General features: G+C 45.4%; 2 long non-coding RNA genes across 2 annotated transcripts; one reads left to right on the top strand and one right to left on the bottom strand.

The window, feature by feature from the left end:
* Positions 1-3,594, top strand: LOC109251268 (uncharacterized). The gene is made up of 2 exons (XR_002073430.2): positions 1-717; positions 2,271-3,594. It is a non-coding gene; the product is annotated as an uncharacterized LOC109251268 (long non-coding RNA).
* LOC109251273 (uncharacterized) lies at positions 2,689-27,881 on the bottom strand. Its single transcript, XR_002073434.2, has 4 exons — positions 27,760-27,881; positions 25,953-26,061; positions 25,467-25,611; positions 2,689-2,760 (listed from the first exon to the last, which is right to left on the bottom strand). It is a non-coding gene; the product is annotated as an uncharacterized LOC109251273 (long non-coding RNA).

Genomic DNA, 27,881 nt, shown 5'->3' with positions numbered 1-27,881 from the left:
ACCATCGGGACAATGCAGGAAAGGTGGCAGGAGACAATGTCTCTCAGTTCTTGAAATTAATATGTAGATTTCCCTTGGGTTTTTGTTCGCATTTCTAAGTGGCTTTATATAAAACGGATATGCTTAATTTACTAACAGATAGATTTTTTTTTTAAGTCTAAGCAAAAACCATATCCCAGGTTGCCACGTGCAGAGAAGAGAAGCTGTCCCAGTGATGGTGGAGAGACATAATGCGCAGCAACTGTTTGAAGGGCGGAATGAAGGCACATCCTGATGTCTTGGCGCTAAGAGAAGGAAAAGGATATTTACATAAGATGAGACGCCAATAAATCGGAAAGTTCAATGTGCTTAGAAATAGACAGTGGCTGGGACAATGATGAAGGAATCACATTGCTGCAGCAGACTGCATCTCTCATGTTTAATTTTCGTTTAATTCCTGAGGAAGGCAGAGGCTCAAAGGAATGACTCACCCTCACGCTCATCCTTCAGAAATACTCTTGCCGACCCCTCGGACGCCAAATCCTGGAAATACCTTTATTTTTTACTGTCCTGAGTTGATCATCTTTCACAGGGTGTTTATTGATCAGAAGCAATGCTCATCTGGGGTTCAGCCACGAAGCGGTGTTTCAAACCAGGCAAAGAGGTACAAGGTGGACATTTCCAGCCTGTTCATCTGAACTGATTCAACTGTCGTCATCTTCGTGCCTGGAGAGAACAGTAAGCCCTCTTCCCTCCTCCTCTCTTACTTGCTCTATGTCACAGAAGTACAGTTAACAAATTAAGGTATTTCATCTGTGTTAAGCAGAAACACTTTTGTCATCTCAGTCAAGAAATGAACTAATGTTAAGTGATGGAAAGTTCTGAATAATAAGAATAGTTTAGTTGGGTTCAACATGAGGTTATAACAAAGTTGAAGTAATGGGGAAATTGAAACTGAATATGTTTAAATGACTTTCCACAGTTGTTGGGGTTTTTGTTTGTTTTTTTAATTAACTATAAGTAACAATATGCAAAGGTCATCTGGAAACAAAGACAGTATGTTTTTAATGGTCAAGAATTTGACATCCAGTTTGAAATAATTAACCCTTATGGTAGGAGTTTCCCTAGTCTCAAAACACACATAAAACATTCTCACCGTGTTGCACTGATTACGACCAGAAGATGATTTATTATGCTGATTTTAGTTCAATATGAACTGGAAAACCTAAAGAATTTCGGGTTTACTTGAGGACAGAGAGTACATAACATCTCACTAACCTTTCACAGTAAGATTTTGCTTCGGGGAAGGAAGCTGGCTAAAATGTACATGCCAAGTTCAAGACTTTAAGGAGGACTGAGACCTAATTCACTTTATTTCTTCCTAATGGAAGATTTGTCATTGATATAGAAGGTAATGATTGATTTTTTCAAGTTCTGGATATTGGTGCTTCTTAGACCATAGGTTCATTTATTCATCAGAAATTAGGAAGCACCTACTATGTTCAAGAGAACATACATATAAATTTAAGAACCCATTGTTGAATCCTTTCTTATGCTTTTATTATTTTATAATTAGGTAATACTTTTTGGCTTTCCCATACTTTTGTTAGACTTTTTGAACGGACTTTTGTTACAGTGGTATTTCTAGCCACTGACAAACAAGTTGCTTTGTTCTCACAACTTTTCATCTGGCATTAAATGTCGTTGCCCAAAAGATTATACTATATTGTATTTTTAATTCAAGCCCAAATTATAGCATTTTAAATGAAATTAGAGCCAAGTCCCACTGGTATTTGAAAGTGGCAATTCATGATTTCTCCATATTATGTATTCCAGCATTTTTTTCTGTTTTCCCAACCTGTTCTGCCGACCGGTTTCCAATTCTGAACCACGTCTTCAAGCATGATTCTCCAGGAAATTTCATACAATTGGGAAATATTCTCTCTATTTCGGAAACAAATAGCAGCTAATTTGATAACAAATCATGGCGGAAATGTAAAGTGTACATTCATTTCCCCAAATCTGACCTTTCTTTCCCGCAAAACTACAGCGAAGAAATCCCATTCGTGGATTTCATCTCTGTCAGAACAAAAATATCGAATCGCCTCCTCTCTGAAATCTGCATTTATCAATTATGGCTTTCTCCAGGAAATTCTAATTTGCAAAAATGCTCTATATCCCAAGCTTTAACAGTTGGAGGTAGATGTCCTTAAGGATGGGGGGGGGGGACGTTCTTTTTCAAATGGCACATTTACTAATTATAAAATGCTCTTATCTCTTTGCGGCCAAAGCCAAAATGAACATGTGCCTCGTACTAAGAAATCCCAGGATTGTCACAACCCGTGCCAGCTGTTGAGGTTATGACACCTGTGCCAGCGTCGCCAGCTCTGCCCACTGTCATCTGCTCCAACTGCTCCATCTGCACTGTTTGTACCAATTCTCCCATTTCTGCATCTGTACCTTCTGCAGAGACGTTTCCAACAATGCCAGCTGTGTCCTTGGTGCCAAATATGCCAGATGTTCTATTTGTCCACCCTGGGCCAAATCAATGCAGTTCTGTGCTCATTAGTTTTAGCTGGTAGATTCTATTTTACAATTTTTTGAGACGTATTTAGATGGAATCCAGGCAAAAATCCCCCTTACAACCATTTCACATCGCGCTCTCCAGTCTTTTTTGCCACTGCAACTTTATCTAGCAACGTAAAGTTGGTCAATGTCCTCTTGATCATATTAAACTCATTCTCAGTAACCAGTTCAGCGTTCATTGTGGCAGGGCCCTTCCTGTATAGGAGAAAATATTGCAGAAGCTGTGGGACACAACAATAAATTGGCGAGCTAATTAAAAAAGAATAACTTCGTTCAGATAAACAAATTGAGAATGTGCAAAAATCAATATGTCTAGCCGATTAGAGTAATCTATGGCATAATGTTCTATTAGGCTGTCTGTTTATTGGTCTTTAATTGACAGAGTTACATGTGTGGATTGATGTGTGTGTCATCCATTCCCCTTCTCTGGGTTAGGGTTAGTATTAACCAAGGATGCATGCAGGGGTAGGGCCAGGCTGTTGCACTGGCCACTTACTGATGGAAGGAAGCAAGGTCAGGAGCTTATGCTCTGGCCAGAAGCTAACTCTCTCTCTTCTCTCAAATGTCAATTCTACCAGTGCCAACACAAACCATTCTTTGGATAAGAATGCGCTTTCATCTGTAAGGTTGAAAAACAACAAAAAAAGTATTTTCATACTCAAAAGCTCAGTATTCTGCATCATTGCAAACCCAAAAGTAGTGTTTTCCTCTTCTCTTCTCTTTTTTCTTTTCTGTTCTCATTTAGGAAGGCCTTTCTTAAGGAGCACTAACACTTAATCTCCAAACTTTACACCAGATTCTTTCCTCTCAAATCATTTTCAGATATGGAGGATGAACCCAGAGTCTGTCATATGAAAATTGATGCTTTACTAAGGAATGTGAGGTCCAGAGGACATCACACTACCTCCTGTTTATTCAACTTGGATTATTTAACCTGCGGTTTCCAATGATGAAAGTTGTAACCATTCACCAGTGCTTCAAAGCATTAATGGCGACGTTCTTGACAACAGATAAAATGGCTCACGATTACGTCCAAACATTTGTACTCAGTCTATGCATGTGGCAAGGTACAGTGAGGAGATGTCTCAACAGCTTTATGAGGTTTCAAACTCCATGCAGTAAACACTAAGCTTCCACAGGGAATTACCAAATTACCCTAAAACAAATGAATCTGTCTAGGTCTTAGGCTAAAAATCCTAGTGACCTCATTTCTTCCCAGACAAGGGTCTGTAGGCTGAGAGTCCAGACACACATGGGCAATGGTTTCAGGACATGCCAGTATTCCTGTATGGGTAGAATACCCTCGATTCAATCATACTTTCCCCTTATGGGGTCAGTGATCATTTCTCAGTATCCCGAGTCCTTCACTCTCTTATCCAAATTTCATTTGTTTCTGATCTTTTCACTCCATACCTTCTTATAATCTTCCCTGAACGTAGAGAGGAGACTGAATAAACATTGATTAAGTAAAATGGTGGCCTTCTATCAAAATATGCCTAAGTTCCTAACTTGAGAGATCAAGTCTGAGTCTGCTGACCCTACTTCTAGAAATGCCACAGACTTTTTTATTCTAATTCCCTATGTTCCAAGATGCCAAGAGGGAATATCCGTAATTAGGATGAAAATAGTTTTATGATTCGTTGGGAGTGTACCCTGTATCTTTCCAGAACATTTTAATTAATATAACTTCTGCTCCCTGCTGACAAAGATGTTTCCGATGGTGTTTTGGCCCAACATATTTACCGCCTTCATTGATGTGAGTCATTTGAATACTTGGAGTAATCCATAAACTTCAAGGTTTCATGTAAAATACAGAATCGAGTGTCATGAGTGCCACAGAGGCATACACAGCTGAGAATATTTTTCGTCGCCTATCAGGCCTTTTGTTTTACATAAGTTTTTAATATGGTGACCATGAGAACATTCAGATCTGCTGGTAAAGAATAGAAAACCACACATTTCAATGACATGCAGATAAAAAGATCCAAATGACTTTGAAATTTGCTCTCGTGACAGTTAGCTTCCCCTTTAAATAGTTGTTTCTCTGGAATGAGTAAGTCACCATGGACTTACTGTGCATTGATCTCCTAGCTACTTGGAGTAAACAGAGCACCTTGGGCCTCTTAAATTTCTTGACTACGTTTCTACTACTTCCTCAATCCCACTGTCCACACTTTCAATTTTGGAAGAACACAAATCCTAATGTAGTTCCTTCATCAGTAGGGGCATCAGTACACTCTGACTCTTTAAATCACAAGTACACTAGCAGTTATAACAGCAATATTTAGGAAAATGTTATCAAAGATGGCAATAACCACACTGAGGGGCCATGGCTCCATCAGCACTATTGCTGTCATTTTCACCACCTGATTACTTATTTTCAGGAAAATGACATTGTTTGACTCACTAATGTTCCAAGCCTTATATTCAGTTCCTAAATAGTCCCCGAACTCCAGGGCTAATACACGTAGGTGAACTATCCACACCTAGAAGTGAAGACTGTCAAAATGTCGAACAGTTTGAGGAAGTAGGGCAAGAGGGTAATAGAAAACAAAGCAAGGCAAGGACAGAAAAGAATAAATCGCTGCACCAAGCCAATAAAATAAACAGACAGAAGTGGGTTGTCTTTGTTGGAAACAAGGAGAACAGAGATCATTAGTACAGACCCACTAATCCAATCAGAAAGCTGGTGCTCAGAGCATATCCGAGCTCACACAACTTATAATGGCAAAATCAAGTGCAGAGAAAACCTATCTTCAGGTTCGTCATGTGTAAACTGTAAAATACAGATGATAGTAATTGTATGGAACCCAAAGAGTCTTGAAGATTAAGTGCGTCAATTGGCAGAAAGAATTGACAACAGGGTCTGACAAACAGTAAACACTGTGGGCTAGCCCTCCTCCTCCTCATGATTAGGATACTTGGATCTGTGGGATTTTTATTCTCTTATATCATACAAGCTGTATCTAGGATACGGCGGCTGTATCAGCTCTGATGCTGAGACTTCAGCATCAATTTAAAGTCACACTTTTGGGTCGCCTGGGTGGCTCAGTCAGTTAAATGTCTGGCTCTTGATTTTGAATCAGGTCATGATCTCATGGTTCCTGGGTTCAAGCCCCATGGTCGGGCTCTACGCTGACAGCACAGAAGCCCTTGGGATTCTCTCCCTCCTTCTCTCTGCCCCTCCCCACTCACGAGCGTGCGCTCTCTCTCTCAAAATAAATTTTAAAAAATGAACATGTAAAAAAATAAATAAATCATCTTATTTCCAGGTGTTTAGCTGGACCATCAAATTTGTATTACAAAAAAGGAAGTTGGAATGAGACTCTGAAGTTAAGCAATGACCCAACTGTTTTCTGTATCCTACCTGGCACACAATGTAGATATGTAGTCACTGCAGAGAACACGGAGGTGCCCATATGAATGGAAGGAAGCAAAGGCATGATTAATCTAGACTAAGAGAGGCCACAGCAACAGCAATATTTGGCTTCAGGAAGAAAACACACTCTCAGTCGGTAGTGTGTTGACACATTCTCATGCAGATACTTCCCAGTTATCTCTTTGGAGCTAACCACAGGTAATGGGTGTGGAGGATTGCTTGCAACCACCAGAAGCTAGAAAGGCAAGGGAGGATCTTCCCTAGCGCCTTAAGAAGGCACATGGCTCTGTAGGCACCTGGAATTGGGACTTGGAGCTTCTAGAACTGTGAGAGAATACATTTCTGTGGTCTTCAGAAATGCATTCTAGGGTGTTTTATTGCTGAAGCTCTGAGAAACTAACACAGCTTCCTTTCCCCAAATGTGGATCATTAGATGTGTCTCTAATACAGGACCCGGGTCCTTGCTGACCAATAGAAGGAATAAGACCGCAGGGATTCCAGAAGAAAAACGCCATTCCAAATGGAACCAGTTAACCATGTCCAGAAATTAGGAGGAGAAGACAGGAAGGAAATTATAGTAGTTACATAATAAAATGAGTGTCTCATATTTGTAAAGCACTTTAGACTTCCATTTTTTACTATCAATCACCAGGGTGGGCAATGCTAGACCAACTGAATCAGAACCTCTTAGGAATAAAGACCCAGGAGTGTGTGTTTTGAAGAGGCTCACCAGGCTATCCAGATGCACCAGGAGAGTTAAGAAACCACTTTGTAAGCCCAGTAGTGCTCTTTTCTCTTCATTAAAGCAGCCTCATAACAGAGACATTTAAATACATTTAAATTAATTATTTAGAACTTCAGAATGCTGAGCTTTAAATGCAAAATGTTACTTCATGAAAAAGGTTTGGATCAAACTGGGTTAACTTGTCCTTTCTTGGCTTCTGCTTTCAGACTCATCTCTTGCCTCACGGCAATACGTTCAAGTTGGACTGAATCACAAAAGCCAGAGATAGAACATTAGCTCCTGAGTTTGCTCCATATGCTCCTGTAGGAGTTTGCCTTGTAGTTAACCTCGTTGCAACTCAAGATCCATCATAACAAGTGCTGGGATGCCTGATGCAGACAGAAACATGTTAGAGATAAGTCACTGTGCTGGCATTTAGGGCGACTGCAGATACATGATGATACCTAAACCCTGTTCATTGTATCCTAAGTATGAATCCACAGTGGGTTGGACATATACTAGGTAGCTTTTTGTGGCTTTTTTTGTTTGTTTTAGAGAGACAGTGTGCATGCACAAGCAGGAGAGAGGAACTGAGTGAGAGGGGGAGAGAGAGAGAGAGAGAGAGAGAGAGAGAGAGAGAGAGAGAATCTCAAGCAGGCTCCACACTCAGTTCATAGCCCAATGTGGGGCTTGATCCCATGAACCTGGGATCATAACCTGAGCCAAAATCAAGAGCTGGACGCTCAACTGACTGAGCCACCCAGGCACCCCTAGATAGCTTTTTTCAAGCAAACACTTCAAATTGTATGTAAAACACATTTTTATGCACGGAAGCAGAGTTTCCCAACCTGTGACAATGGTACACTTGTGTGGCCCAGATGGCTCATGGATGCCAAGATGGCGATACCTTCATCTTGGGGCAGCCAGAGCTTTTGAGCTAGTCGCCTTCAGACATTAGCAGCCTCACCCCATTGGCCATACATATATTACCATTTTCCATACGTGCCATGACACAAAGAATGTTGTAGAACCAAACAGCACAAGCCAAGTGCTGGGGCAGCACTCGCTAAACATCTAGATTCCATGGGCCAGTAACATTAAGAAGAAAAAAACATAGGAGAAACAATGTGGAGTTCCCATATTTTTATTTTGGATGTTAATACAGCACAAGTATTACCCTTGGCTATAATTTTATAAAGGAAAAGGGAGTGTTGAGCTGTTTGTTTCCGAAACGTTCACATTTTAAAGTAGCTCACATCATGCAAGAGAGCACAGTTCACACATGTAGTGCTAATAAAACGCTTTATCAAGAGTAATTGAGTCTTCTCTGCCTGCTTTTTATTTTTTAAGTTTTCGGTCCTATTGAAAAGCTGAAATAACATCGCAATGAATATCCATCCCCTAAATTCTTTAAATTATCCACATTTGCTTTATCTCCACCTTTTCTTTCTGCAGAACCATTTGAAAGTTACAACGTCATGCTGCTTCGCTCCTGAGTACTTTGTCCTGAATCCATAAGAAAAAAAATTCTCTGAGGCTCTGGATGGCTAAGTCTGTTAAGCGTCTGACTCTTGATTTCAACTCAGGTCATGATCTCGTGGTTTTTGAGTTCGAGCTCTGCATCAGCTCTGCGCTGACCGTGTGAAGCTTGCTTGGGATTCTCTCTCTCTCCCTCTCTCTCTGCCCCTCCCTTGCTTGCATGCGAGTGTTCTCTCTCTTTCAAAATAAATAAACATAAATTTTTTTTAATTCTCCAAAACAACAACAGTACTGTTGTCCCATGAAAGTTAACAAGAATTCAATGTCACCTAATAAACAGTTCATATTTAAATTTCACCAATTCTTTCAAAAATACAGTTTTTTTCCCCATTTGAGATTTAATCCAATTCCATATACTGTATTTGGTTGCTATATCTTTTCAGTATATTCTGATCCATGTGTTTTAAAAAAATCATTTGTTTTTCATGACATTGACTCTTTTGAATAATCTAGGCAAGCTGTCTTGTAGAATGTCCTACATTCTGGAATCGTCTGTTGTTCATGCTTGAATTGAGGTAGAAAGGGCATTTTCAAACTCCAGAATATATAGGAAAGACATAATCCAGACAAAGTGAGTACGCCGAAGTTAATGGAGAGACTCTCTCCATAGCTTCTATTTTACTCCTTATGGAGTGTCAATAACTTAGCCACAGAATGGCCCTCTTCCACAGGCGAGGATTAGGTAACCACCATTCTAGAGAATAAAAGTGATTCTACCACAGACTGTCTATCAACAAATGGTATCACTGGTAAAAGATGCCAGGTCTTCAGAAGACTGACCTAAGTTCCCACCAGGGTTCACTTAACAGGTTTTAGGGCAGTTACTCATTTCAATCAATGTGTTGAGCCAACTCAGCCTTATCTGACCCTGGATATTGCCTAGGATCAAAGTCAAATGTGGTAGGGCCCAAGGTCTACTCAGAGTTGACAAAAGGCAACTAGAATTTGGCACCTGCTGACTTGCCGAGAGCCCCATGCCTACGGCTGTTGGGAGCACCCATGATAGCCTGGAGGACTGGAGCAGGGTGCACAGGTAAAGCTGGGTGGAGAGGTTCACGGTGCTTATACATCACCCACCTGCCTGCTTCCAGAACTTGCTCGGTGCCAGGAATGTCCTAATTACCACATGCCCCACTTATTGCATGGTACTATGGCTTTCACCAAAGGACTTCCTTAGTTATGCTGATTAGGATTGTAATGCGGGACACAGGATCCAGGCCAGAGACAGACTCCAGGCAGGACCATTGTTTCCTCTCTGGGGCAGAGGGTCTCCAGCTCCACCCAGCAGTCTTTGTGGGGTGCCAAAAGTTCTCCTCCCATGGGTAGGTCTATAGCCCTCGGGGTGGGGGTAGAGGGAGACCTTCAGTCCATCAGGTGCTTTCTCTCCACCTACAAGGCACATTTGTGGCGAGGGAAGAAGAGAGAGCTGTAGTAGCCCCCCTCTGAATGGTTTGTTGGTCCACCCCACTCCTGAATGCACCCCTCACCCTGGTGACGGGGTGCACAACACAAGGCAGTGCACACCCAAGTGTCACAATGTAGGTGCCAATTTATTTTAAATGGACACTCCTCTGCTTCTGAAAAAGTATCTGCCCGAGGCTTACAATAACAGACACTTCTCACCTCTATTACTCCACTGCCAGCCAACCGCTCTGGTGTCTGTTCTGGACCATTCTTGAACTCACTGCTTCTCCTCAGCCTCAGGGGGATGCTTCCCAAACCAAGTTCAGCCAGAGACGGTGGAGATGGCACATTGTGTGTCCACAGCAACCGCCCCCCACACACACACACACACACCCCACAAGGTCTCCTTCCATTCATTCGGTCACCGTGGTCTCATCTCTGCTGGATCTCAACAGACAGAACATGAGGAGCAGTGTGCAGACAGGAGCAAGGAAGGGCTTCAGATGGGGGAGATTATCAGTCTGCGGAGAGAAATCTAAATACAGCGACAGGAAAGGTTGTGAGAATCTCGCTGGAGGGAGGGATTCAAGCTGCCTGCAGTCGGTGGTCAGGCCATGCAGGTAGGAACCCCGGAGCTTCCCCGCTTGAGGTAGAACAGAGGCCATGGGTTTTTTTCAGGGAATTTAGGCAGTTTCAGCAGGTGATCAGTGAGATAGGGCAGAGTCAGAGGAAAGAACCGATTGTCAGAAGTTTCTAGCTTGACAATTTAATCTGAATGTCAGTGCCATTCCCTAATAAAAGAAATTCTGAGAGACTAGGTTTGGGGGTGGGTGGGCAGAGATGAGCCATTTATTCATTTATGTATAAAAAAAATACCTTCTTTAGTACCTACTGTATACTGGGAACTGCACTGGTTTGGGATGTACTGATTTTGAGGCGCCATTAAACTACCCAGAGGGAATGTTAATTTAACTAAGTTTAAACATGAATGAAGCTCAGAAGATCACTGAGGGCAGACGTCTCCCCTCAGAAATCATCCTCTCCGGGATGATTCTGCTTCTTGGAAGCCTACTTCCTTTTGACTATATCCTTCCTGTGGACATGTTAGCTCTTTTGCTGGGTTACACTATATTTATCTAGCATACTTAGTAATTGTCTAGCTGCCCCATTCCCTGGGCTGGGCGAAATCCTACATCTTTCTATTATGGTTGATTGAACTATGTTCTGAGTTCTAAAGGTTTCCTACTATCCCAGTCTGTAGTCTCCAAGCCAGTAGTTCATCACTAAAAAACAAAACCAAAATAAAGTCTGGATATGAGACTGAGACTTCAATAAATGTACAATGCTTATGAATCTTTCCAACAAAAAGATCAAACTCTACAAAGGAGTATATTTTCTTATCTCCTGCTAGAAGATTATCCACTCTGCCTTGTTATGGCCAGTATGTTCCTCAGTTTTAATAATGGCTAATTTTGCAAAAATAAAAAAATAAAATAAAAAGTAAATAAATAAACAAAATAAGATAAAATAAAATAAAATAGTATTTGTAATCTAGACAGAACTCATGGCTCATGATTTCATCTGTGAGACCAGGTACCACCTGCCCTCTCATTAGAGCTTCCTAACTTCCTGCCTGGTAAAACTTGCAAACCACAAATCATCACACAATGAAATGATATCAGATGTCTCTGTCTCCTTGATAGAACTTATCAAACCAATGGTCAAACCAAAGAGCTACATTTAGGGAAGATACAGCAGGCTACTTTGTTGATGTCACTTAATTGATCTCACATCCTTGACGGGTACCCTCAAGACGTTCCGATCCCTGGTAATGGGATTCCCAAGTTATTACCACCATGCAACACAACGTGGGGAGACCGAGTTCCCACCTGTGGTAGCAAACAACAGCACAAGACCCTCTGGCCTGTCCCCAAGGCTGTTGCAATAAGACCTAGCAAACTGGGGCCTTGGTTTTGGCTGCTGACATTCTTCTGGAATTCTGTGCATCCCATGAGATGAAGATTCATTCGTATGATCCAACTCACATGTCTCAGATGTAAGCAGAGGTATTCATAAAGCCTTCACAGGGAAAACACTGTATTAGAGACACAACATCTAATGATCCAAGCTTAGGGAAAGGAAGCCGTGTTCGTTTCCCAGAGATGCCTCAATAAAACACCTTAGAATGCATTGCTGAAGACCACAGAAATGTATTCTCTCACAGTTCTAGAAGCTCTGAGTACCAATTCCAGGTGTCTACAGAGCCACGTGCCCTCCTAAGGCTCTAGGGAAGGATCCTCCCTTGCCTTTCTAGCTTCTGGCGGTTGCAAGCAATCCTCCACACCCATAGGCTTATAGCAGCATAACACCAATCTCCAAGATCAGATAGTGTTGTCTTGTGTGTCTGTGTCTGTGTCCAAACTTCTGTCTTCTTATAAAGACACCATCACTGCATTAGAGCCTACCCTGATCTAGCATAAACTTGATTACATTTGCAAAGACCCAATTTCTAATTAAGGTCACATCCATAAGTAGGGGGGATTAGGGCTTGAACACATCTTTTTGGAGGATGCAATTCCACCCATGACAAGAAAAAAAAACCTGCAGGCTTTTGGCCTTTGCTCTTTGTAACAAGAGGAGAAATAAAATCATTTTTGCTAAAGTCAAGATGCTACAGTTTTTCTAAAAAAAAGTTTTAAAGTTATATGAAATAGATTTGCATTATAATTTTAAAATATATCCTAGGGGCACCTGGGTGGCTCAGTCAGTTGGGTGTCTGACTTTGGCTCAGGTCATGATCCCACAGTTCATGAGTTTGAGCCCCACATTGGGTTCCGTGCGGACAGCTCAGAGTCTGGAGCCTGCTTCGGATTCTGTGTCTCCCTCTCTCTCTTCCTCTCCCCTGCATGTGCGCTCTCTCTCTCTCTCTCTCTCAAAAATAAACATTAAAAAAAATTAAAAAATACATATATATCTTAAAAATTAAAAGACATAAAAATCTGAAAATGTTATTAGCATGATTTGATTTATTTTGAGCTTTTAACATGTGAGTCAAACACACTAATAGGACTCATGGACAATTATAGAGACAGGAGCAGTGTATGGTAGCAGCTGGGTGGGTAAAAGGAAAGCGGAAATGAAAACAATTCTTTGGCACTCCAAAGATTCAATAGATGCTTTTAGCACCTCCAGAGAGGTGCTCAGCCATTCGCAACATTTAAGATTCCCATTGCAGAAACATGGCACATAGAGTCAGAAAACCAAGACTAGGGGCACCTGGGGGGCTCAGTTGGTTAAGCATCCAACTCTGGATTTCGGCTCAGGTCACAATCTTGTGATTCGTTAGTTTAAGCCCTGCATCAGGCTCTGTGCTGGCAGTGTGGAGTCTGCTTGGGATTCCTTCTCTCTCTCTCTGCCCCTCCCCAGCTCACTCTAAGTAAACAAACAAAACTTAGAAAAAAGAAAAGAAAAAGAAAAGGAAAAGGAAATGGAGAGTATATACCTACTTGCAATCCAGTAACCCATCCCCGTGTGAAGCATACGAAATGCAGAAATCTAACACCAGGCACAGATGCCCAGCCCAGACTTGTGCTCTCCATTAGCAAGGGCAGCACTCCACACCGATTCAAAAAGAACTGCCATCGGTGTTATGCTTTTACACAATCATCTCTTTCTGTGAAACCAAATTGCTCTATCACCTTTCAATTCGGGTCATCATAGCCAAATGTTTTCCGAAAGCAATTTGCAGCATTTTGCTTCTCAGGACCACACCCTGCCTGGACGGTACAATCATCTTCTTCTCATGGAGATAAAAGGGTAAGGATTAGCCCCAGGATGCTAGAATCTTGAACGAACAGATTTATAGCCACTCTCACATTGCAGAGACATGCTAGCACTCCAGCTAATACGTACAAATCACCACAAATACAGAGGGCAACAGGATTGTCAGAGGGTGAAACTTGGGTGATATTAAGTCACTCCATCTTCGGCTTTTCCCAAAGTCACCCTCACCATCCACTGCTCTCCACCAAGGCAGGACTCAAGAACCAATCAGCAGTCACTTTTTCTGCCATCCGTCTGGGCTCGTGCAAAATAGTTCCAATCCAGGCTGTACCCAACTGAGAGCAGGTCGACACTTCGGAGATCACCCGGTCCCGGGCAGAAAATACTCAGGACCCGTGAGCCAAGCCTCCCAAGTACGGGTAATCACCTTGACTGGTCAGGTGCATGGGAGATTTCCCGGGCTGTCATGTGCAGGACATGGCAAGATCCCTCTGTCCTGCTGCGTTTCCTTTGTCAGTTGCAACCAGCATTTGAGACTCTCAATGTTGGACAGTCACTGCTTGCTTTCTGCCAGATCCTCTTTCCAAAAGCCCTGACTGGGCTCTGCATGGCCCAAGACACACTGTGTGCCTGCTTTTCCCACTTGGCTGATGGACCCCTCCCCCCAGACCCTAACTCAGCATCTGATGCACAGCATCAAATGCCCAGAGGTTTTGCTCAATGAAAAAATACTTCTCCAGGCAACAGTACCTAAGGCCTAAGTATAAATTCATCCTACAGAGTTGATGTCACAAGCTACTCAGGGAGTGAGGTGTGATGTGGGTGTGTTTGTTTCCATAGGGACAGCAGGAAGAATGGAGATTAGAAGGAGGGATCTATTTAGGAAACGTATAGGTTTGTCTGCAGCTCCCAATCAACAACAGGGCATAATGAAAAGGTGGGCTACGGGTGGCTGGCCATGAAGGGCCGGTCACGGCTCTGGGGGCCTGGAAAGGTGGGCAGGAACTTCAAGGTGAAGATGGTGAGGAGCCTGGAGACAAGCATTTCTGCTCACTGCTCCTCTTAGCAGGTGAGGCTGGCTCCAGCCTGAAGGAATCTAAAGCACACCAGGCTCTGTGTCACCTAAGGTTTACCTGTCACAGGCTAATTACCAACAGTGAGGACAACCTCCTCTCACACTGGTCTGGCTTTGTGTTTTCTTCACCCTTTCCCGCCATGGCTGCGACCTTACTCCAGGTTGCCCTGGTGGCCTCTCTGGTGACCAGCCCTGACCTGCCTGATTCTTTCTCCCTGCTCTCCCTCCATGACAGCAGGGACTCAGCTGGTGGTCCAAGTAGGTGCCTCTTTCCCATGTTGCATCATAACTCGCATGAGGGACTTGCACACACTCAGAGGTGCCACGCAGTGAATGAAGTTTGAGATGCAGGCCCTTCTCTGGCCCAGGATTCTTCTGAGACTCGGGGAGGGTCCCTGGTACTCTTGCATTTGTCCCTGTGGAAGGTTCTTCCCGTGGGTGCACACCTACACCTACACACGCATATGCGTAGACTTCTATTCTGTAAACTCTGGCCCGTGCACCCAGACCCATCCCCGTCCTCACATAGAGCTCTGCATATCACTGTCCTTCTCAGACTAGCTATGCTGTCGGGCAGCCTGACCTGGCCTGGAAAACCCCATTCCCCAAATCCCATCCCGTAGGGTCTTCCCAAGCCCCTCCACCAACAAAGGCCCTCCATGTCTCCCCATCTGTTTATCGCAGATAAACTGGTCTCTGATCTCTCCGAGCGTTTCTTGACCAGAATCTGGGGTTGTGCAGATAAGAGCTTTGTCTCTGCCTTGGCTTGCTTCTTTGTTTTCTCTAAGATTTCCTCTTTCTAGTCATTCTCCCCTCCCCTCCCCCCCCCCCCCCACTGAGAATACAGTTCTCTCCTGCTTTTAAAGGCACATGTCATGGTACAAAACAGAATTCTATTTGGTGGGGAATCTCATAGCACTGTTGAAGTCTTAATGTAGAGCTAGGCAGCAGAATTCAAGGTCAGTCTGATAAGGTGGATTCCAAGCATTTTTACCTTCCTTTGAAATAACTTGAATTTGGGGCGCCTGGGTGGCTCAGTCAAGCGTCCGGCTTCGGCTCAGGTCGTGATCTCGCGGTTTGTGAGTTCGAGCCCGGCGTCGGGCTCTGTGCTGACAGCTCAGAGCCTGGAGCCTGCTTCGGATTCTGTGTCTCCCTCTCTCTCTGCCCCTCCCCCGCTCATGATCTGTCTCTCAAAAATAAATAAACATTAAAAAAAATTAAAAAAAAAGAAATAACTTGAATTAAATTCCGGATTACTAGTTAACTTGTTATTCAGTTACTTCATCTTCACTTGGGCATTTCTCCCTGCCCTTAGGTGGTGTCAGGGAAGCAGCCTGTACGACCTCCTCTCATAGAAGCCTTCTTTAAGCTCATCAAAGGAGCGGGCTCTTTCCTGCCCCAGGACATTTAAACTCACTTTTCCCTCAGCACTCTTACCTTAACTCCAGAGCTGGCCAACTCCTTCTCACCCTTCATAACCCAGTATCATTTTTTAAGAGATCTTCCCTGACTATCTCAAGGAAGTCCATTGTCATTCTTTCTTTGCTTGGTTTGTTCCCATATCATAATATGCAAATATATATGAATAGATATATTTTTAACCTTTTATTTTCCTGTGCCTTCCTTCAAACTACAAGCTCCATGAAGGTCAGGGCCACGCCCATATTTTTCTGCATTCTACTCACAGCAGGAAGTGTGGTCTGAGGAAGGATTGTCATTGCCATGACAACTGGCCAAATCACCTTACTTGCCTTGGATTTTCTCAGTCCTGACAAAAGAGACATAGAACATTGTCCCAAGCCCCTGGGAGGGCTCTTCCTGGTTGGGCAGGAATGAGGGAACCTTGTTATTAACATCCTCTCCTTCAGAGTTCAGGAGTTTTCCTTTGAGGTGTTACTGGTAATAATGTGGCTTCTCCAGGGCCTCTACCTTCTCCCTGCCCATGATTTCCCCAACAGGCTGGCTCTCCTGTGCTCGCTTACTGACTCAGAAAGGGTGGACCAAGGGCAATGGACACCACATGGGACTCACTGGTCTTGCCAAGTTTCACCTAGGGCTCCCCTCCACTTGGGACAACAGAGTTTCAAGAGACAAAGGCATTATTTACATAGCTCTCCCCCAGAGCAGAGGGGGCAGTGGTCCGTTTCAACACCAGGGACAGCTCCCCTGGGCCTGAGGGAGGCAGGGGCCTTCTCCTCTGTTACAGCTTTGAGCCACTCTCCCTCTGTACTAACTTCAGACATTCAGAGAGCCATTAGAAGGGTATGTTGGGCTCAAGGTTAGGCTTCACTCTGCCACCTAGCTCAGAGACTTTACTTTGGAATCTAGTATCTCAGACCGACACCCAGCTGTATTGGAAATGTGGCAGGGCTAGGAGTGGGGAGTATGTTCAGAATCCCACCTCCTTCCATCAGGAATTTACTGTCTGGTCAAGTCTGAGTTAGTCTTGGCAAAATACTAACTTGGAAGTTATCGATTCTGGTTGCCTTTTCCTTCTGTTAATTCCTACAGAATAGAATGTTTATATGGACGACAGCTTCGAAGATCTTAGAAGTTGGAGCTTGTCCCTATGATTAATGGGAACAAAGTTGGGTCTTCAAATGGATTGGGAATTTCTAGGACTCTAGTCTTCCACTAACCTTAAAGGATATGGACATCCTTAGAGACCTGGAGTCCAGATAAGCCTCCAAAACATGTTCCCCAAAGCATTCACCCTGGAGCAGACGCGACATGCGTAGTGGTGCTGAGGCCGGCACAACTCTGCAGCCGAAGTGCCTGGAGACGTGTATGGAGATGGCTCAGAGGCCGGCCACCCATAGTAGCTGGCAGGGAAAACCACCAGCAAAGGTTCACAGCTGAGGCAGAATGAATTGCTTCTGGGGAGTTTCGCATGGCAGTCAGGATAGCACAGCCCAAGGGAATTGGCAGATCAGTGACAGCAGGTTAGTTCCGAAAGTGACTGCAAAAGAGGCCTTGGGGTGGGGCTCCTGGGGGCTCAGTCAGGTGAGCATCCAACTCTTGATTTCGGCTCAGGTTGTGATCTCACAGTTCATGGCTTCAAGCCCCGCATTGGGCTCTGCACTGGTAGTGTGGAGCCGGCTTGGGATTCTCTCTCTCTCCCTCCTTCTCTGTCCCTGCCCTGGTTGTACATTCTGTCTCTCTCTCTCAAAAACAAACAGATAAGCTTTAAAAAAAAAAAAAGGCTTTTTGGGACGTTGACATTGTACTGTGCTGTACTGGTATTGTTGATACCCCCACTGACTGAGAAGATACATAATGACAAAAAGATGCTATGAGTTCAATGCCTTTAAGTGGATTTATATCTAATTAGATAGAGAAGCATCCACACACATTTTCAAAAGAGAATGCATATATTTATCTAAGAGATTCTTCACCCAGTCTACCTTCAGCCTCTGATGGACATACGGGTGCCTGGACCCTTCGGAATGTCTGAGCACCATCCAGGCATCATAGTCCTCACATTCTAACCATCAGATACAATGTCAAAGGGACTAGCCCTTCAGGCATGACACAGACAGGCATCAACAGGGTTTGCTCAATGGGGTGACAAACCCAGGATGCCCTCGGGAATCAGAACCTTGGTCAGTAGTCCCAGGTGGGGAGAGGAGCAGAGCAAGGGTCAGCTCCAGGAAGGAGGGCTAGCACAAGCCACACATGGTCGGGGCGCCTGGGTGGCTCTGTCGGTCAAGAGTCCAACTCTTGATTTCAGCTCAGGTCCTGATCTCAGAGTTCATTAGATCAAGCCCTGCGTCGGGCTCTGTGCCGACAGCATGGAGCCTGCTTGGGATTCTCTGTCTCCTTCTGTCTCTGCCCCGTTTTGCCCGCCCCCCCAAAACAAATAAGCCTTTTTTAAAAAGCCGCATATGGTATAAAGAAGTCCACCCAGCAGGCTAGGGCTCAAAGCAGGATTCTGCCTTGTAGAGGCTGTTAGAGGTCAGAGTGCTAGAACAAGGCAGGCACAGGGTGGATGGAGCAGCACAGGGCATGGTGAAACGCAATACTCTAAGGGCACATAGGAGGTGGGCACAAACCCCTAGGGCTGGTTGACTGCAAAGGGCACTAGCAGGCATGGAAACTTAACAGACGTGGCACAGCCATGTATATGTGGAGTCTGCAGGGCATTCAGTTTAATTCTCAGAGCTGCAGGGGGCGGACAGGGCTGAGATTGCCTACATCTTTCTATTGTCGGGATTGATTCGGGACCTGGGGCCAGACTGAGCCCGCCAGTGGGGGCGTCAGAACATTCTGTGAGAGGAACTGAAGGCAGCAGCCTGGGAGACGGACAGAACAGCCCAGCCCGCATGGAACCACTGCACCCAGCCAGGGAACCCACAAGCACACACTCCCCAAGATTATCAGGACTCTAGCACGTTATTTAGGAAAGAACGACAGAGAGACCTGGAATAATTCCCGAGCCTCCCCTCTTTTTGCACTCTTCCTGCATAATTGCATTCAGTGGGAAAACATGAATACTTAGGGCCTTGCTTCCAAAACAGAAAATAAGAGTGGAACAGTTTTATGGGCAGAATCTTTGTGGGTTCCCTTGATTCAGATCCTTATTGTAATTCAGGAGCCAAAAGCTCTTCTACACCGCCCCCACAACTCAGGCTGAAGCTACCTCTCCAGACTGGAAGAAACGGCTCCTAGAAACAGCAACACCACCCCCCCCCATCCCAGCCCTACAGAAACAGTTCCACATCCTTTGTCTCTGCATCAAAAACAGGATGATTAATGTCGACGGTGCTGATGCTTAAAAAGGGATCTCTGAGACCCAGGGATGTTATCTAACTGCAAGTGTCTCAAAAAATGCCTTCCACAAACCTCAAAGCACTCTTCATCAAATACACCCAAGGGAGCAGCCGCAAAAGGCCAGGACAATAAATTGAGAATGGATAGTGTTCAGAATAGTAAAAAGTTCCAGGAATGGCCAAAAGTCGAAACAATGCCTCGGACAGGGGAGGGCGTGCTGCCCTGAGACTCGCATTCACGGATGGTAATAAATAAAAACTTCAGAGAGAAGGAAAAATCGTGAGCCAGGAACGGGGCAAGCACATGCCTGCTTGGGACCCTCATTATGACTCTGATTGGTGTCACATGCTTCCAACCTCGCCTGAACAGGATGGCATTTTGGCAAGAGAGGACTGTAGTTCATTCAAGAGGAAATGGTCAGGTGCAGCCCAATCTTCTTTCTGTTCTGTGCCAGCTCAGGTCGTTCTGAGGAAGTAGGATCCTTACCCAGACTGAGCTCTCCCCATGGCCCACGCAATAAGGAAGTCACCTTGCAGAGCCCGGATTCAGGCACAGCCTCTACAGACAAGATGGGGTAGCCTTTAAAGCACAAAGCCATTCAAATCCAGGACAGAGTTTCCACAGAAGGAATCATGGCCAGTCCTCTTCTGACTTTATCACCGCCCCCCCACCCCCGCCTTGCCCACACAGGTGAAGTTCAAAATTTACAGTTCATCCCCCAAGTCACCAGGCTCAAGTACACAATGATGAGAACAGCACTAAGAGCTGGTCACCTACTGCCTACCAAATGTGGGCTCTCTGCCACATGCTATTTAAATAAAAGTCACTGACGAATGGTTGCTGGTGTAGGAGATTCCTCTGGTGCCCACCCAGCCCCTCCACTCGTCCCCGATCAACATCTCTCCTGTGAAGCCCAAGCAACACATGACGAATCAACCCCATAGGTAGATGCTAAGGGGTCTAAATGAATCATGGTGAGCTCATTCTCCCTGCCAGAGATTTGGCCCAGGAATGCACACAACTTCATGGCTTTCCTCCAGCATCTGTTGAGGGGTGGGTGTGTGGCCTCAGTTGGCCAATCGGCCTTGAAGGGAAGGACTTCTGATCCATGCTTTCTCTCTCCCTGCCTCCCTCGCTCCCTCTCCCTCTGTCTCTCCTCTTCTGGGTGTGAACAAGGAAACACAGGGTCCCTGCTGCTGCTGCTGGTGCTGCTGCTAGTAGTTACCGAGATCCCAAGAGGGAAGCCATTCTCTGAACAAAGCTGATGCAGAGATTGGACACGTATACAATCACTGAGAAGTGGAGCCCGAGCCCTAATCATACTACATCTGGGGCCCACCTCAGATTTCTTGATATGAGAGATGACAAATGCCCTTATTTCTTAATTAAGCCACTCCAATGTTCTGTTACTTACAGCCAGAAGTACCTTCATGGATATACCTGGAAGTAAAGCTCTTTATCTCTCTCTCTCTCTCTCTCTCTCTCTCTCTCTCTCTCCATTATTTCCTTTCCCTCCCTAAAGAGGCCACTCTGCAGCTTTTCTTGCTGTGTGAACTTAGGCAAATCTTTCAACCTCCCCGCTCTTCAGTGTCTTCATCTTTTTTTTTTAATTTGAGAGAGAGAGAGAGAGAGAGAGAGAAGAATTCCAAGCATCCTCCATGCCCAGCACAGAGCCCGACACAGGGCTCGATGCCATGACGCTGGGATCATGACCAGAGCGGAAATCAAGAGTTGGACACTGAACTGACTGGGCCACCCAGCCACCCCCAGTGTCTTCATATTTAATGGAGGAGTTGGACTAGAATGACTTGTAAGAAGCCTTCAAACTGTAACATTTGTGGTTCAAAGATTAAACGGTATAATGCTTCTACTAAAAAGACAAGTGTCATATTCAGTAGGTAAACCACTGAGATTAGTTCAAACTAGTTCAAGCTTCAGGCACAGAGTTGCCAAGGCAATAAAAAAAAGAAGGTTTGAGAAGACACGAAGCAAACTCCCATACACAGCAGGCTTCAAGTCAATGAACACAGAAAATCAATGAGGCGAAAACCATGTACCCCTGAGAATGAATGAGGTGAAAATAAATTGACCACAAAATCGTATGTTCCCTTTTACACTCAGCCAAATAGACACTCTTCCCAGTCACTCTGTTGTGCCTCTTGGCTCCCACTACGCAAAGATAAGGAAAAAGGACCCAATCCCTTATTCATGAGAAAATAGCAGAAGGTACCAGAATGACTGGAGAAAGAAGGAATGTTGTATGAGGCAAGAGGTTCTGAGAGTCCATCTTGCTGGCATTTTTTTCTCCTTCTACATTCTTATGGGCATTTTGTTCCTACTGAGTCTCCAGTGGACTGGATCAAAGACGGTCCAAAGATGGTCCAAAGAAGGACCAAAGATGGTCTCATCTCAGAGTAGTTTTGCCCCCATAAAGGGCTGTTCTGGTGCCCCTCCAACAAGACAAGGATGCAGTGAAGGAATCAGGAACACATGTGACTGGATGGCAGACGATCTGGGGGAGAGAGCAAGAGAGTACTATACTTAAGGATGCAGGGAAAAACAAGGCCTTCTATGTCCCAGGTAGCAACGCCAGTGAGAGCATGGAGAGATGCCTTAGGGACCTGGGTCAGGAAGGGAAGAGGGTGCTTACCTACACTCTCTGGGTTCCCAACTTTTAGCATCATCCTGGCATAAAAGGCAGTTCTACAAATAGTCATTGCATTGATGACCAAGGTGGGGAAAAACACATCTAAGTCAATGAAGATGCTTTATGGTACCAAGGTATCAGGGAAATTGGACAAAAGTAGGAGTTTCTGGGGACTCTGACTGGGAAAAAAAAATGGATAGAGACCCAGTGCAGCAGAAGAATATTTATATTAGTGGCTTTCACCCTTAATTGCACTTAGATCACTCAGAGAGATTAAAAATAAGTCATGAGGCTTAAGCCCCACCCCCAAGAAATTGTGATTTGGCTGGTCTGGAGCAGGGTTAAAGTTTGAGACCACTGGGCAGGGTTGCGGGGAGGGAAGCAGAGCTCTGATTAGCTCCAACTACTGGTTCTCTGACTCCACTGTGTGTGGTAAGTTTCATGGTAGGAGCAGGTCTATGTTTTTATCTCTGCGCACCACCACCATCAGAACTGTCTTCCCAAAGCTCTCTCCTCTGTAACCCCAATGACTCTCCATTATCGGCAGGTTAAAAATCCTGGAACAAGTTCATGGCTTTCTTTTTTTTTTTTATTTTTATTTTTTAAGTTTATTTTGAGAACGCGAGTGAGTGGAGGGGGGCAGAGAGGGCGGGAGTGAGAGAGAATCGCAGGCAGGCTCTATGCTGTCAGCATGGAACCCAATGTGGGGCTCAAACCCACAAACTGTGAGATCATGACCTGAGCTGAAATCAAGAGTAGATGCTTAACTGACTGAACCAAGTTCATGGCTTTCTTGTGCCTTCCTTTCTTGTGATTCATCAAGAGCGGTGTCATTGTCACATTTAGACATGGATACCGAGGGATTTCTGAACTCTAAATAAAGATTTTTTAAAAAATCTTCAGAAAAGAGAGTTATGAGCCCTCGCTTCAAAGGAAGAGTCAAGAAACAGACCAACATAAAAATTTCTCTCTTGGTGGACACATTTGTAGGAAACTCTGGTTAAAGATCATTAAATTCTTGACTGACAGTCCACTGAGGGGGAAGCTAATCTCCCGGAGGCAGGCTCTCTTTAAGCTCATTAAAGTTTATTTTAAAATTACTTAAGCATTTTATCAGGAATATTAATTTCTTCCCAGAAGGAAGTAGGAAAATACATCATGCAAAGAGTTCCATCCAGACCAGGTCTGGGACAATTTTTCCTTTCTAATGAAAATCTTACAACTCTCTCAGAAACTAAAGCAACTCTCTTTGCTTTAATTTCTTTTAAAGCAAATAAAATCATTCTGGAACTATCTCATAGTCAACCCTAACATCAGAAGACAACGAACGATGTCTTCAGACTTTTCCAGAAGAAAGCTGTCTGATCCAAGATCTCTGCACCCAACAATAAGTTATTCATATGTAAGAGCAAATTAAAAATATTTTTTGCTATGCAAGGATTCTAAATGTATCCCACTTTGTTCTTTCTGGAAAACTCACTCAAGGAGGTACTCTAGCACAACAAAAATGAAACTGCAGCAAAAATTTCTAGAAAGAGGGAAGCAAACTATCAAAGTTATGGTAAGGAATGGACACAGGTGACGATAATGTTATTGTAAAATGTAAAACACATGCTAAGAGAGACGTCTCACGAAACAGAAGAAGCACATGAGAAAAGGCAGCCCTACTCTCCTGCTCTGGGACATCCACCTCCCCCTTCTCGTTCTGCAGTATGGTGCGAGATGGTAAGTGGCCCGGGAGTCTTCTGCCTGGGGGGCTGAATGTTTTTACACACTCACCTTAGCTTAAGCCAAAAATACCCCTTTCCTCCAGCGGCACCAAAGACTGAGATGTTCTCAACTCATTCCTAACCAGGGACAACCCTAAAACGACCTTCAGTAAATAAAGCAAGAGATTATAGCCAGGATGGAACTAGGAAATCGACCAGCATTTTGGAGTTGTGCCCTCTAATCTCCAAGCACAAAGTCCGACTCCTCCAAAAGAGCCTTCCATGAAGGGGCTAAAAGGAGAAATTGCCTGACACATTGCAGGTAATCCATGCATTATTTTTTGGGGGGGGGGGGGGGAAGAACTAAATATTAACAACCAGCTTAGCTGATTGGCCTCCCCACTTACTTTGGTAAGTCTTGTGCAGCTACACTAAGTAACTGTGCGGATTCTCATCCAGCTGATTTGTTAGAGGTCAAATCACAGAATCCCACCTCCCGCCCCCCACCTTTTAGCAAGACTGCTTTATGCCTTACCTTCTGCTGGGAACAGAGATGGCTGGGTGAGGAGGGCGAGGTAGGACGTGGGGGGCGGGGGGGGGGGGGCCTGCAGCCACTCCCTACTGCCCACAGCCTACACTTCCCAGTGTTACCCTCTTTCTAGCCCAAGGGAACTCGAAACTTAGAGGATTTTCACTGGAGTGTAGCAATAGTTGGAAATTGCCAACTTCTCTCTGCTCATGCCACCCCTAGACACCGCAAATGTTAAGCTAACACCTCATTCCTTACACACACCCTCGCCCACCTCCTCTCTCTCCCACCCACCCAGGGACAGCAGCTTGCTCCAACATGCCGAATAGCCAAAGGCGACATTGGCAGAAGCCGCCAGCGACCTGAGCTCCTGCGGCTCCCAGCAGCCCACACTCATTCAGGGTTTCAGTAGGTGCACTAGAAAGCCAGAGCCCCCGCTCTGAGCCCAGCCCTGCTTTCGACTATTCTCTCCCGCTCGGTGCCCTTATCTGCGAAACGACAAGGTACACACAGTGCCTGGCGCCAAATGTTGCTCCCCTGCCAGGATGAGTCATCAAAAGGTCTGCAGGAGCCCGAAGCCGCTGTCCCGTCAGGTCTGAATCTGTATTTTCAGAAAATTCAAACATCTGCCTGGAGCTTTCTCTTTCGCACGTCTGTGTCTACCCTTCTCCAGATAAGGTCTCTCCTTAAACACCCAGTGGCTTGGCCTGGCTTCCCCGGGGCGCAGTGAGAACTCAAAAGGAAACCAGGAAGAGCGCATTGCTGGCCTCGTCTGGACCCAGGGGAGCGCTGCGAGGGCGGCGGGGGCGGCGGCAGGTGCCCCAGATCCGGCCGCGCCCCCGCGCTGCGCGCACCTCGGGAATCTTCGAAGGAACGAGAGGAATGAGCGAGGCTGCATCAGCGCATTCTCAGCGCCCCCCACCCCCGCACCCCGCTTTCACCGCCAGGGCCATAGTCCCCTCTTTGTGCCCCAGGGAGGGCACCCAGTCCTGCATAATGACCCTCCTTTTTCCAGGTCCAGCGACTCTGCTCGGAGACCTCCCCCGTGTGCATGAGGCGCTACGGAGGGTGGGGGTGGGGCACAGATCCCAGCGAGTCCCCCACCCCCACCCCCACCCCCACCCCCAGCCCCGGGCCGCTCTCCCACACTCTCCTGACCTGAAGGGCTCCTGGGGCCCAGGGGGCCTGTCGCCTGCCACCGGACCCCTTCCAGGAAAACGCTTTGGGCTCCTTGAAAGGGAAAGTGGCTGTACTCAAAACAAAACAAAACAAAACAACGAATCCAGGCTAAGAGGTCCCCAGGGAAAGGATTCCAGTTAGCTGCTCTTTCAGACTTACTTACTGCTCAGGATGCCAAGAATTGGCCAAAATTCCAGGGGTAGGAGTGGAACAGGGGAGCTGGGATTGAACTTCGTACCCCGAGATGACTGCAGGTCTGTAATGTTCTATAGGGCGCTGCAGGGTAGGATGTAGAAGAAGGGCCTGTTCTGTACGAGAGAAGGGGAAGGACGTTCCGAGGAGGGTGAGAAAAGCAGCCAAGTCAGTAAAAAATGATAAATTGTCGCTGGACGCCACAATCTGCCAGGGAATGTTCTAAACTGCTCAAATGTAATGTTATCACTTAATCTCGGGGCAATTCTAGGAGTCTGAGGTAGACAAAGCCGTTCTACCCATTTTGCAGATGAGGACACGGAACCACAGCGGAACCACAGCGCTACTAACCCAACCTGCCACTGAATGGAGGTGGGAACTGGGAGGGGCTCCCCTGGGTCCTGCTCCTTTTCCAGCTTGTAAAACCAGGCTAGGTGGCAGGCCTTTGGGAACTTACCTGGTTTTAGGTAGATTCTAGCTCGGCTGTTTGGACCAAGTCGCTTAATCTCTGAGTCCCATTTTCTTTCTCAGGAATGAGGGTGATCACGGTTGACTTTTCAGGAATGCTGTGAAAATCAAACACAATGACGTATTTGCACGTAGTCTGCAAAGGAGAAGACATTGAACATGAAATAATGTCATCCTGTCCTAGTCCATCCCTGAAGTGGGACCCTTGAAAATAACTCATGAGCAGGGCACTCATGTAGACTCATTAGCCTTCAGAGAACATTCCCCTTCCGTTTCTGCTATTTGTTAGACATTGAAAAGCCCCTGTTCCAAGTAGGCCTCCTTACCCTTTACCAGAATTCTTTGTTTAGTATGTCGAATATAGGACTGAATTCAGGTTGCCTCCCACAGGTATTTCCTTGTAACTTAGAAACAAATTACTAGACATCATGTTGGTTCTATGGTTAATGTCCTGGTTGGGGGAGGGGGGATAAGGTACAGTTTCTGTTTTCAGACGGCGAGGGGGGGGGGGCGGTTGCTGAGCTTGGGAAACCACCAACCACCTCTTCATTCACTGCCTAGGCCATGCCTCCAGTGGAGGGCAGGGATTGTTCTCAGGCCCACCCCCTGCTTCTCAAATGCTGTGGGTGGAGGGGAGCGTCTGAGAAAATCAGGAAAACTCAGCGAGAGCCTCCAGGAGAGGAAAAAGGAACATGTAAGGTGCTGACAGGTGGCTGGTGGATTAGCTTGCTAGAGCTGGCACAACAATGTACCAGAGACTTGAGTAGCTTAAGCAACAGCACTTTTTTAAAGGTGTATTTATTTATTTGGGGGGGGGGAGGGGCAGAGAGAGAGAATCCCAAGCAGGTTCCTCTCTGTCAGCCCAGAGCCCAATGTGGGGCTCGAACTCACGAACCGTGAGATCACGACCTGAGCCGAAGTCGGACGCTCAACTGACTGAGCCACCCAGGCGCCCCTTGCCTATTGCTCCTATAACCAGGAAACTTAGATCCAAACTTGGCACTAAGTCTTGGTAGCAATGTGAAAATTTATGGCCTGTGTATCTCCATACCTTATTGGATTATGGTCTTCCAATCTTATCCATATTTTCCCGAGCCCTGATTCTATATTTATACCTTCTCTATCATGATACAATATATATTCTGGATGCAGCGTCCAACCCATTGTGGAACATGGTAAGGAATATAAATGAAGAAAATAAATTCTACAACCCTCTTAAGCAGCACCAATAATAGCACCTGAGGAAGAGTTGCCTGTGCCTGGCTTTTCCATTTACCTGGGAAGACAGTGACTTATAGGAATTCAATGAGAATTAATGATATAGATGCTCTGGAGAACTTTAAGCTACTTCAGAAGCAGAGTTGGTCAATAAAGCCGCAACTGGCAAGGAAGTTAATATTCTGAAACCGAGTAACATTTGCCACTCCTGATGCCTCCTCCCAAACCTGCCCCTCTCCGCCCCTCCCTCACCCCAGCCCCAGTGCTCTGCCACATGATTTTCACTCTGGTTTTCTGGGGGTTTGTTCCCCACCCCCACCCCGCAACTTACAAAATTGCCCCTTGGCATCCTAAATTCAAAATACACAGCTGGGAGCGCAGAACCCAAAGATCAGAGGCCATAGTGTTTATTATGATCATTCTTAGGTGCATTAATGAGTCTGCTTTTGTCTCCTTGTGGAGTGCCTGCACTTTCCTGAAGCAAGGTACTGCCGTCCAAATGTTTTCTATTAAGGTGGCGGGAGATCAGAGAGCACAAGGGCTGAGGCCACCTGAAGCTAAATTATCACTTAATATACACAGTGAACAGCTGATGTCCAGAAGTCAGCGTCAAGCTTCTTGCTAACATCATGAGCGATGGCCATCTGTCCCCACAAAGCCAGGCAGCGTGACCTTCAGTCCCAGGTGTTGCTTGCGTGGC

This window comes from Panthera pardus, unplaced genomic scaffold (assembly GCF_024362965.1).
Source record: "Panthera pardus isolate Hobbes unplaced genomic scaffold, ASM2436296v1 HiC_scaffold_21, whole genome shotgun sequence".
Lineage (NCBI taxonomy): Eukaryota > Metazoa > Chordata > Mammalia > Carnivora > Felidae > Panthera > Panthera pardus.
This window is presented reverse-complemented; position numbering and strand designations above follow the sequence as displayed.